Source organism: Ursus americanus, chromosome 5 (assembly GCF_024610735.1).
Source record: "Ursus americanus isolate L20-20 chromosome 5, mUrsAme1.1.p, whole genome shotgun sequence".
NCBI lineage: Eukaryota > Metazoa > Chordata > Mammalia > Carnivora > Ursidae > Ursus > Ursus americanus.
Genome location: NC_142131.1, coordinates 25,161,074 through 25,173,440, shown reverse-complemented (window position 1 = coordinate 25,173,440; position 12,367 = coordinate 25,161,074). Strand labels below are relative to the sequence as shown.

The window sequence follows — 12,367 nt, the reverse complement described above, 5'->3', positions numbered from 1 at the left end:
AGGCAAGGGGGTGAGACCTTTATACACACAAAGTTTAAAAGTGTATATAAGCACTTTTTAGATGCGGGCTGCCCTTAGCAGGGGCCACTCTCTTTAGCTGCAGCAGTTCCCAAAGAGGGCTTACAACTGAGCTGTGTTTGCTGACAGCATTCCCAGCAGTTGGGAGAATATGTCCTTCAGTCCTGGAAAGGGAATCTGGGAGGCACAGCATAGGGTCCCAAACAGACTTCTGCAAAGACATAGGATATAGAGGCTAGAAAGTTCAAGTCTAGACTGCATCAGATAAGGTCCCCATCTGTGTTAACAGATATGCTTTGGACTCCTCCGTAGATTCTCTCTTGCCCATGTGATAAAGCACAAACTCTTCTGCTTGGCATCCAAGCCCCACGTAGACCTTTATTTCACTCCTCACAATCTCCAAAACGCCAGAACTACTTGCCCTTGGCTTATGTTTTTACCTCTGTTTTTAATACCTTTTGAGAATCCAAGCTATGTCCATCCTGGTAGCTCAATTTTCTTCTCACCTCGTCTTTCACTAATCCCTCCCTTCAGCCTTATCTACCAGTTCTTTCTGTGGCACACATCGATCATTCAATCTGCTCCATTCATCTGGGCCCTTGAATACACCCTACTCTGTGCAGCCATATAGCCGGGAGATGTGTAAACCTTGCTCTGCCTGTGAGATTATAAGCCCCCTAAGGGTGGGAACTATGCTTACGACACCCAGCAAAGGGCCTGGGGTATCATGATCATCCAAAATATAGTTACTCCTCAAACCCTGACCTACCTCAGGTAAGCTGTGTAAGTAAAAAAAAAACTTTTCTTCTTAAAAATGTTCACGAATGGGGCCCCACTTAGCCCTTCTTGTACATGGGTGCCCCTGCTTCAATGAGAAGTTATAATGCACAGCTCAGTAGACAAAAGAAAAAAGAGAAAAAAACAAAGGATGAGGGCTTTGCTCAGATGTTCTCACTTACAGTATACTTCAAGACAGGAAATAAAGACTTCCTGCCAGTTCAAATGACATTTTTTTGTGGAAGCTTAGCCACGGGCATGTAAAAAGACATGCACACAAACTAAGTTAATCACATATAGTGTGAATTGGTTAAGATTGAGTTCAAGTAAATCAGAAATTTTCTAAGAGTCAACAAGATTTCAAACTTCACAGTCATTTCCTGAAAGTACAGTCTGGTAAAATTGGCTTATCACCTCACTTTTAATGCACATATGCGATTTCCTGCTTACAGCATTTCCCAAAGGGATGGGAAAAAAATATTTTACAACTAGGGAAGTTTTATAAGAGGGATTATCTATAGTTCCTGAATAAGAAGCCTTCTCCCTCTCCAGGCACACCTGCAGCTCCTAATAACCGACTTACGCAATTTTCCTCTCTACTTGAATCAAAATTGGCAATAAATGTTGTATATGTCTCACACAGTGAATGTTTAAATCTTATATTTACTGGTTCATGAAACTGGTTCCCTCTAGTTTACCAGCATGGAGGGGTGGGTTTGCAGGGAGCAATTAGGGATAAGATAGCCAAAGTAACACAAAGTCAGTTGAAAAAAGAAATCTGTGTGTCTGGCTCTCTCTATGAATTATGACTATTCAAGGGAGAAAAAAAAATCTGAACCTTTGCCAAAAGACTGGCGTGTAAAGGGACAGCTGGAGTTTTCTGTTAGGGGTTACAATGCATTACTTGTTCCATAAGGGAAAAAGGGGATCACTTACCACAGCAACTCACACATTGCATGAGACACTGGCACATCTCTACCTCGTGAAGCATTTTCTTCAAAGGAAAAGAACTAGATATTTCAGGAAGGTCGTTGAAGATCTTTGGGTACAGACTTGCTGACCTTCCTGGTAGAGATTTGTAGCCTTTGTGGTATGTGGACTCAGTCTCTATAGATGCCTTCACTGTGCTATAACTTTTATACAGGATGTATTATTTAAACCGCCAACCCTAATTCCAATTCCCTTAGAGACTCAGGAAATTCTAACCAAATAATATAAAACCCCATTGTATTTTTCTTTGGTTGAGATGCAAATAACATTTTGAACAAGAATGTTAACAAATACATAAACATGGCACTAAGTTGGAACTTTCACTGGGACTCTAAAATTTAAATGTTTTAAACAATTAGATACAAATGAAAGAGAATGAAAAGAAGAATGATAACCACTTTGAAAAGTCTCTTAGGAATGAGAGACTGCCACTGCTGCCCTTAAATCTGTGCTCATGGTAGGTCTACTTGTGTGCTTATCAGCCCTGAGACCAGCACTAGTCAGTATGGGTTAAACTCTGAACAACCCTCTCTGCCAGGGTGAAAGCAGACACACAGGGAGAGTCACATCTTTGCCTAACCCTAGATTTATTTTATTTTTATTTATTTATTTATTTATTTATTTATTTATTTATTTATTTATTTATATTTGAAACACAACTTTATTCTGATTCTAAATGAAAAGGAACGGGAATGACCGTGACAAATGAGATTTCACCCCTGGATATTGTGATGTGGCTATAACAGTCTTCTATCTGAAACTCAGGAAGGAAACCACTGTATTCCAAAACAGCTAAATATGCAGGTCCAAAAAATGAAGGTATTTTTTAAACTGCCACATTCACTCTGAAGCCCATTCATCTCCTTCAGCATCCCCAGAGATGAAGTACATGTTGTGCTCAGCTGTATAATAAAGAGGCAAACACGCTGCACCACTGATATGATGGACACTTGCCTAGAAAACTAGGCTTGTGATGCTGGGCTGCAGGTGCACTTTCTAACAGGTCATCACCCTCATCCAAGAGAGCAGTTGTCTGAGCAAATTCTAGATCATGCTCATACTGTGCTGCCAAAGCTGGCTCCATGACAACCTCCGGTGGGGCAAGAGCAGACATGGCGACAAACTCCAAGTTAGGGTCTCCAGTTAATTTTCTAGCAAGCCACAGAAGGACTTTTCAAAGTTGTAGTTACTTTTGGCAGAAATGCCAAGGTACTCAAGGTTCTTCTTTCAGTGGAAGACAATAGATTTTGCCTTAACTTTCCTGTCCTTAGTGTCCACTTTGTTGCCACACAGCACCATGGGGATGTTTTCCCATACTTGTACCAGATCTCTATGCCAGTTAGGCACATTCTTATAAGCAGCCCTTGATGTTACATCAAACATTACGATGGCACCCTGGGCTTGGATGTGATAGCCATCTCTCAGCCCACCAAATTTCTCCTGACCAGTCATACCCCATACATTGAACTTAATAGGTCCTCTCTTGATATGGAACACAAGGAAATGGACCTCAACACCCAAGGTGGCTACATGCTCCTTTTCAAATTCACCAGTCAGATGACATTTCACAATGTAGTTTTTTCTAGTTAATCACCGTTGCCAACCGAAACAAGTTTGAACTGGACTTGAGGTTCTTCTTGAGCAGCCATCGTGTTGTTGCTTCCAAAAGTGTCTCTGGCCTGTCTGACTGAGGCTCTTAACCCTAGATTTAAACAAATAAACAAAAAACTTTTTAAAGGTTGATTGGGTGATCTGTTTTACTGTATGCAATTGGGGTTCATTTCCTAGATTTCCAAAATCAGTGGAAAAGTCAGACTCCATCTTGTTGGTTAAGCATATCAAGGCAAATTAATTTAAAATTATCTCATATTTGATATTCCTTAGAAGGTTGTATGTTTAAGTAGGTATTTATAATGCCTATGGAGAAGAAAAATAGGAATTGGTGCATTTAAACCAATCTTGAGGTATTTGGGGGTGTGTCAAGCAAAGGGGATCAGGTTCCAGGATTTACAGTAACAACCTTCTGGAAGGCAGCTAGGTAGAGATTCCACTTTGTTTCCTGAAAGGTGGGGCATATACCAGCACTCGAGTTTTCTTGGACCATGGCCTCAGCAATGAAGCCGTATTAATGGCCCAGGGGTTGTTCAAATTCAAGGGTGACTCTGAACCATAGTAGCAGAGAATAGGCCACTCACTTGCCATTAGAAAATTCCTCACATATGTTTTAGTCCTTTAGCATTTGTGGTAAGATTTCAACAGAAAGAATGTGAATAGTATTTTCCGAAAGGGTTCTAGTTGCCTGAAGGATTTCCTATCATTTAAAATGTCTGTTGGCAGGTATACAGAATAAAAAGAATTTCTTCCCACCAGTATTTTACAAACTTGTTGAATGTTCATATTAATGATAAAAGACTGAAAAAAAATAAGAGGAGCCCACATTGTCTTTTATGCTCTGTTTGCTCAGATCACATATTAATGTTCCAGAAAGTAGCTCATCACCATTTCTATTGAAGAGGTCTCTTTCTACTTCATTCACCAACTTTGCTGTTTATAGTATCCTATAGACTATGGGAGACTGTTTAGCATTTATCATTGACCTTTTATCTTTGTTCATATTTTACTCTATAATATCTTATGGGAGGTTGCTTATTTTTTAGAATGGTTAATGTCTGTAATCTTTTTTATTGAAGTATAATTAGCATATGGTATTATATTACTTTCGGGTGTACAGTATAAATGGTTTAATAATTCTATACATTACTCAGTACTCATCACAGTAAGTGTACCCTTAATTCCCTTTATTTATTTTATTCATCCCCCTTCCCACATACTTTCTGGCAACCACCAGTTTGTTCTCTATATTTAGGAGTCTGTTTTTCTGTTTGTCTCTTTTTTTCTTCTTTTTTTTTCATCTGTTTCTTAAATTTTATGAGTGAATATCACAAATTTTATTAGTAAATTTTATGAGTGAAATCATATGGTATTTGTCTTTCTCGGTATGACTTATTTCACTTAGCATAATACCCTCTTTGTCTATCCATGTTGTTGCAAATGGCCAGTTCTCATTCCTTTTTATGGCTGAGTAATATTCCAGTATATGCATATAGTGCTCTTATTTATCTGTTCATCTGTGGATGGACACTTGGGTTTCTTCTATATCTTGGCTGTTTTAAATGATGCTGCAATAAACAGAGGGGTGCCTCTTCTTGAATTTGTGTTTTCATATTCTTTGGGTAGCTATCCACTAGTAAAATTATTGGATCATGCGGGAATTCTATTGTTAATTTTTCTGTGGAACCTCAATAGTACTTTCCACAGTGACTGCACCAGTTTGCATTCCCACCAGTTCATGAGGGGTCCTTTTTTCTCCACATCCTCACCAACACTTGTTATTTCTTCTCTTTTTGATTCCTGCCATTCTGACAAGTCTAAGGTGATATCTCATTGTGGTTTTGATTTGCATTTCCCTTATGATTAGTGATGTTGAGCACTTTTTATGTGTCTGTTGGCCATCTACATGTCTTCTTTGAAAAAATGTCTGTTCAGGTCCTCTGCTCATTTTTAATTGGATTATTTGTTTTTGTGTGTGTGTTCAGTTGTGTAAGTTCTTTATATATTTTGGGTATTAACTGCTTACCAGATATATCATTTGTGATTTTTTAAAAAAGATTTATTTATTTATTTATTTATTTATTTATTTATTTATTTATTTTAGAGAGAGAGAGAGAGAGAGAGAGAATACGAGTGGGGGAGGGACTGAGGGCGAGGGAGAAAATCTCAAGCCGACTCCCTACTGAGTATGGAGCTCAGCCATGGGGCTCAATCTCACAACCCTGAGACCATGACCTGAGTCAAAATCAAGAGTCAGATGCTTAACCGACTGAGCCATCCAGGCACCCCTCAGATATATCATTTGTAAATATCTTCTCCCATTCAGTAGGTTGCTGTGTTGGTTTGTTAATGGTTTCCTCTGCTCTGCAAAGCTTTTTATTTTGGTATAGTCCCAAAGGTTTATTTTTACTTTTGGTTTCCCTTGCCTGAGGAGACATTTCTAGAAAATGTTTCTATGAGTAATCTATTTAAATATCATAGAAAAAGAAACAAAGGAAGTCCTTAGAATTTGACTGAAGAGCTATAGTTTGCAATCGCAGTTCTTTTTTTTTTAATCATCCTAGTTTTTTAAAATTGTGGTAAAATACACTTAACATAAAATTTATCATCTTAACCATTTTTAAGTATATAGTTCAGTGTTGTTAAGCATATTTCACTTTGTTGTGCAATCAATCTCTAGAACTTTTTTGTCTAACAAAACTGACACTCTGTACTCGTTAAACAACTCCCCATTTTCCCCTCCTCCTCGTCCCTGACAAGCACCATTTTACTCCGTTTCTATGAATTTGACTACTCTAAATACCCTCATATACATGGAATTCTACAGTACTGTCTCTTTTTGACTGGCTTATTTCATGTAGCATGATGTCCTCAGGGTTCATCCATGTTGTAACGTGTCAGAATCTCCTCCCTTTTTAAGGCTAAGTGATATTCCATTGTATGGACATACCACATTTTGTTTATCCATCCATCTGTTGATGGACATTTGGATTGCTTCCACTTTTTGACTATTGTGGATAATGCTTTTATGAACACGAGTGTGCAAATATCTGTTTGAGTCCTTACTTTCAATTCTTTTGGACATATATACAGAAGTGGGATTGCTGGATCATCTGTTAATTTTATTTCTACCTTTTTGAGGAATTGCTGTACTGCTTTCCATATCAGCTGCACCATTTTACATCCCCATCAACAACATACAAAAGTTCCATTTTTTTTCATATCTTCACCAACACAGTTTCTGTTTTGTTTTCTTTTCCTGGCAGTAGCCATCCTGATTGGTGAGAGGTGATTGTTGTGGTTTTAATTTGCATTTCCCTAGTGATTAGTGATGTTGAACATTTTTTCATATGCTTGTTTATCATTTGTATATCATCAATAGAGAAATGTCTATTCAAGTCCTTTGCCCATTTTCTTACGTTATTTATTGTTTGTTGAGTTATAGGAGTTCTTTGTATATTCCGGATATTAATCCCTTGTCAGATATATGATTTGCAAATATTTATTCCTGTTCTATAGGTTGCCTTTTCCTTCTGTTGAATGTGTCCTTTGATGAACAGTTTCTTATTTTGATGTAGTCCAATTTATCTATTTTTATGTTTGTTGCCTACAACCACAGTCAGTCAGTTGAGATTTGAACATTGTATAGGATTAATTAGAAGCTATGTTTGAAGTTGAATTTAATGCTTTTTCCACTTGGTGGTAGTTTCTAGCAGTTTTTCAAGTTTTTAATCTTGATGGACAAGATGATGCCTCCATTCTTTTAAAGGGTTAATTGAGTTGATGAAAATAGACAGATTGGGGTATTTTGAGATAACAGCATTTCTTTGTCTAGCTGTATTTATGCTACTCATTTTTTTTTCCAGTGAAAGACTAAAGGGATTTTTAATTACCATATATTTTAGCTCTCCAAAGCATAGTAAAAAGGGGGAAGTTATATTTTTAACATACAATGAGAAATCTATGCATTCAAACCCAACAGAGAAAAGCAAGAGATATTGTTCCTCTGAGCAACTACAATTAACACAACCTGCCTTTCTCCAAAACCCAAATCTTTTGACCTACATTGAGACTAAACAGGAGTTTCTTTGTATAGTCTTAGAAGCCTTGAATGCTGAGAAGCTAACTCTGGGGGGGTAAAATATTAAAGAAGCTGTCTGTGTTAAGTGAGTTGCTGTTCAACATTTGTGCAAGAGTTTGTTACCCCACTTTAGTGAAAGTACGACCGTAGGATTGTATAGTTTCCTGGTGGAAAATATAGTTGTAAAATATCAGTAAAGGTTGTATGAATTTACAGGAGAAGGGAGAAAAGAGTAACAAGAAAACACAAACAATTGTTATTTTTTTCAAATTGCTACCATTAAAATTTCCCTTTGCTTCTCCCCCTCCATTTTATTGTGACATGTGCTGTAATAATATATCCACAACGTGGGACATTCCTTGCCTTTCTATGTGAATCTGTATTTAAGCATTAAGAAGTAGTTTACTTTCCTTTTTGCATGATAATTCAATAGCCACTAAAATGTATACGTTTAGGATCCACAACTGTCTGCATTATTCTCTACCTTTCACAGCAGACAGATTCTTAGAGGTAAAATCTGAATTTGATCTCTGCAGAACATTCAAGACCTCAAGGATATCTCAGACTTTCTTCCATTTGCTACTTTTGACTCTCAGTTTGCTGGGAGTCAGTTCATTCCTGATAGGCATGGATAAGTTTTTGTTCCCATGTATGTGAGATTTACAAGGACCTGAGTAATGTCATGATAAACTTATGTCATCTTCTTGGGATGGGTATCTGGGTGGATGATGCCTCTTCATGTGAAAATTTTACTATCTACAGAAAAACAAACTGGACTTATTATACTCAAAGTAATATTTCTTTTCTCTTTCTTTTTTTGTTTCTTTGATATTAATATTGTTTTTACTTTTTGTATGGGAAATTTACAAATAAAACAGAAGGAAGAAATAGAAACAAAGGAAATGTTGGAGAATAAGGAAAAAGAAGAAAGAATGATTAGGAAGGAACATAGGGAAGATAAAAAAAAAGTAAGAGTAAAGCAGAACATTTTGTCTGGCCTCTGCTAATTTCTTATACAGCTTTGGGATTTATACTGTAATTACTATTCAAATAACATATCAGGGTGGTAAAATGAGAAAAGTTGATTATCTGGGAATTCAAGATGAAAGAGCCTTTGAAAGAACTTTATCTAGCTTAGCTCCACAGCTTGCAGGGGAAGAAACTACACTGTGAAATGATTTCCCCAAAGTTCTTCCTGGTAATGAATAGAACTGGAATTACAACTAATGACCAAGTCAGTATTATTAAATGACAAATACAGCGTAATCAAAATTCTGATATTAAGCCCAGCTCAAAATTTAATGAAGACCACTCCCCATATATTGCTATACATTCTTAATCATGTCATTGTAGTCTATTTGAATCATGCTCTTAGTGCCACACAACAGATTTGGTTCATAGGCCCTGGAAAAGGAGCTAGAAAACCTTGTTTTGGCTCTGCTTTCTTTGTGAACTTAAATTTCCCCATCTATAAAATATAAGTGTTGGACAGACAATTTCTAGTCTTTTCCAGGTCTGAAAATAAATTTCTAGGAATATTTCCTCTTTCAAGTTCATGTATAGCTCCCCACATGCTCAGTCCTGAAGCACTTTTCCCAGAGCAGTATTTGCCTGGTAGATCTCATCAGCATTGCAGTCTGCCACATCAACATAGTCAACCTGGTCAGCCAGGTTTGGATAAGCTTTGCTGTTTTACTCAATTTGAAGCAATCACAGCCACACTCCTTCTCTGTAGCCACACCACCCAAGTATGCATTCCTAATTGGCCAAAGTTATTAAATGGCTCAGAAAGGGAGGTTTTTTGTTTTTCTCTTTAAATTCTCAACAGGGAGCAAAGCAAAGCATATTAGACCACATATCCCGCAACTCTTGTACTGGGCTATGTATATCATCCTGTAGGGGACAGGTTTCTTTTCTCCAGCCCTAAAAATCTCAAGAACAAACCTTAAATTTGTAGAGCATGATGTTAACCCCTTTGCACTGTGGAAAGAGCTCAAAAATAGACTTAGTTTCTTGAAGAACAAAAAAATGAAAACAGATGTAAGACTTTTGTAAACAGTAGAAAACGATCTACAGATGGATAAACGGATTGCCATAAGAGCTAATGTACTTATAAGTAAGTAGGGTGAGCATACATCCTGTTTTTCCTGGGGCAGTCCTGATTACTTCTATTATCCCAGTGTAACTATTAATAACACCACTTTCACTCCAAAAGTGTCCCAGTTGAGAAACTAAATAGTAGTGTTACCCTTCAAATAAGCCATGCTAATAAAAGTTTGTGCTTCCCATCCTAGGAGTGGAGGGAACAGCTCTCTTCTAGGCTTCCTTTCAAGGTAGTCACCTTGAATTGCAGATTCAAGAACATTGGCTACTTATATGTCCATTTTAATAAAGTTTATTGTCCCACCTCAGTTGCCTGTCAGTTTAACCATGAGAAAACTATTTGATCATACTTAGGGTCCATCCCTGTCTTGGCCTGAATGAGAGCAGATACCCATGGCAGCATCTTTCGGAGCCATGTGTCATGATACTGGAAATTTAGGCCTTCTTTGTTGAGAAACATTGGCTTTTTATCACTTAAGAACAGCTTAGCCCTTTTTCTCCCTGTTGTGGGAGAAAACCAAGCTCCTTAAAGGCAGGACATGGGGAAGGGTGTATTAACTGTTAACGTGTGCCATATGCCAACACTAATGAGAAGGGACAGTTTTGTACCATAACACAGAACATTAAAAAGCTTGCTTGTGGGCAAGAGAAGCGAAATGTCAATCCACCGAGTGCTTTTATAAACGTGAGCCAAAGCAAAATGTCAGATGTTTTTTTATGGATCATATAACTGGGGAGAGGGATGGTTGTTGGGCAAGACGGGTTTTGTAGCATTATCACTCATAATGAAATTTCAGATCATCACTTCTGAGGCTTCTCCAGGAGGTGCTGAGCATCCCACATTACAGAGAAAAATGGAGCATCTTTCATTCACTGTGAACCCAGACACATCCTGGGGGTTGAATGGAAAGGGAATGAACCATCCACAGGAGGGGTATTTATTCTCCATCCCCTTCTCCACCCTTTTTGCTATCTGGTGGTTGTTTTAATTTTTAGTTTTTTAGAAGGAAATTGTAAATAAACTGGGAAGATTCATTTTTGCTTTACAACAAATTGAGTTTCTGTACATAGGCAATATCTTTGCATCAGGTGACAATCATCCATATCAAGTATATCCTAAAAGAACAGCAAGAAGGGCAAGATATATATGATCTGTGATTATGTGCACAAGAGGAAAAAAAATTTTTGTATTTTTTTTTCTGCAGAAATACTAACTGGAAGCTTAATGTGAACATATCTTACTCTAGGAGATTTTTTTTTTTTAATGAAGCATTAATGAAGTGTTTCAAGACATTTCAAAATAAAAAAAATCAGAGTAAATAAATTATTAACTTCATAGGACAAAAATATTAGTGTTATTAATGGCATTAATATTTAAGTAGAAGATAAAAAGAACCTATTTATTATGAAAATATTTCAGTAAACTCAGATTGTTTTTAGAAAAACACCACTCTCATGCCTAGCTTGTTCATCCTATCTAAATTTTTGTTTTGTTTTCTTTTTAAGAAATTTCTCATTAGCCAAATCCCTGAAGCCATGCCTTTCTATAATGTTCCTTTGATAACTTAAGTAAAACTTTCCTTCCTATTTCTGGGAGCCATTTTAGCTAATCTCTGAACACTTTTAAAGATCACAAAAGGAGCTCGATGAACTAAATCACATTCTTTTCCAACTTATGGTAGGTTCTGTTCCCTCAGTAATTTGTCTAATAGTTCCCAGGGAATTTTCCTGAGATATAAAACAAAGAGAATTAAATAGGAGGCCCTAGTATTTGTGCATTACATTGGCATTATATTTGCATGTTTCCTCCAGGAAGTATAGAGTTTGCGTTCTGCCTAGAAATATTTGTTTGCTAGCTTGGGTTTATATTCCGTACCTCCACCAATATTGTATCTTATCCTTCTATGTTTCCATCACATCATTTATTTAAAATTTTTTATTGATCATAACTACATCTCATAAATTGGCTGATGAAAATAAATAGGTTCACCCAGTCCTTGGGAGCTTTTTCATCATGCAAATGATTCCAGGTTTTTAGGGTGTTTTGTTTTTGTTCATTTTTCCCTTTTGTTTCAAATTTTCACCTTTTGGCCAATTAAAGAGAATATTCCAAGTGAGAGGCTCTTAAAAGACATCATAGGTGTGGCATACTCATCTTCTCATTTTTTTAAAATTCTGGTTTATCAAGAAAACCTAGAAGTGGGAGAGGACCAAGAGAGAGGGAAACAACTGAGTTGAAGACAGGAGAGACTCTTTGAGGGAGATGAGATCCTACCCTCTCCTGTATTCCTGTCCTCTAGGCGCCCATGGTCCCTGAAGCATCACCATTGTTATAATCACTCTTTACATGATTATTTCCCTTGTTTTTTAATGGTTCAATGGCTGTAGAAAAGATCTTCCCTAAGAATATAAATGGAAGAATCTTGAGATGGCGTTCCTCAAAATGTAATTACTTACTAGAACATGGAACAGTTTTTCAAAAATAAAAGCATACAGAGTCAGGCTTAATCATTCTTTGTCTCTTTTGTTAACAAGAAGGACTAGAAAGATTTGATGCCTAATTCTAATTAAGACATTATACTGTTATACAAATCTTTTTCCACTTTACAGATAGTGTTATATCACTAACTGTAAAATAGACGCTTTCTTTGCCTTTTGGGCCAAAATCACAGTCTTATTTTTCATTTCCGTTCTGGGTTTAGTCTTGCTTGAGAAATAAAAATCATGTGCAATTTTCTCACAAATCAGATTTCTTCAGATGTGAAGACATTTGCTTCCTTACTTCAG

At 36.9% G+C, this 12,367-nt stretch overlaps 1 long non-coding RNA gene and 1 pseudogene across 1 annotated transcript in view; one reads left to right on the top strand and one right to left on the bottom strand.

Annotated features, from left to right (window-relative positions):
• Positions 1-12,367, top strand: part of LOC148110055 (uncharacterized) — a 504,178-nt gene that overhangs the window by 300,044 nt on the left and 191,767 nt on the right. The window lies entirely within an intron of this gene.
• LOC123791570 (GTP-binding nuclear protein Ran-like) lies at positions 2,684-3,449 on the bottom strand (annotated as a pseudogene).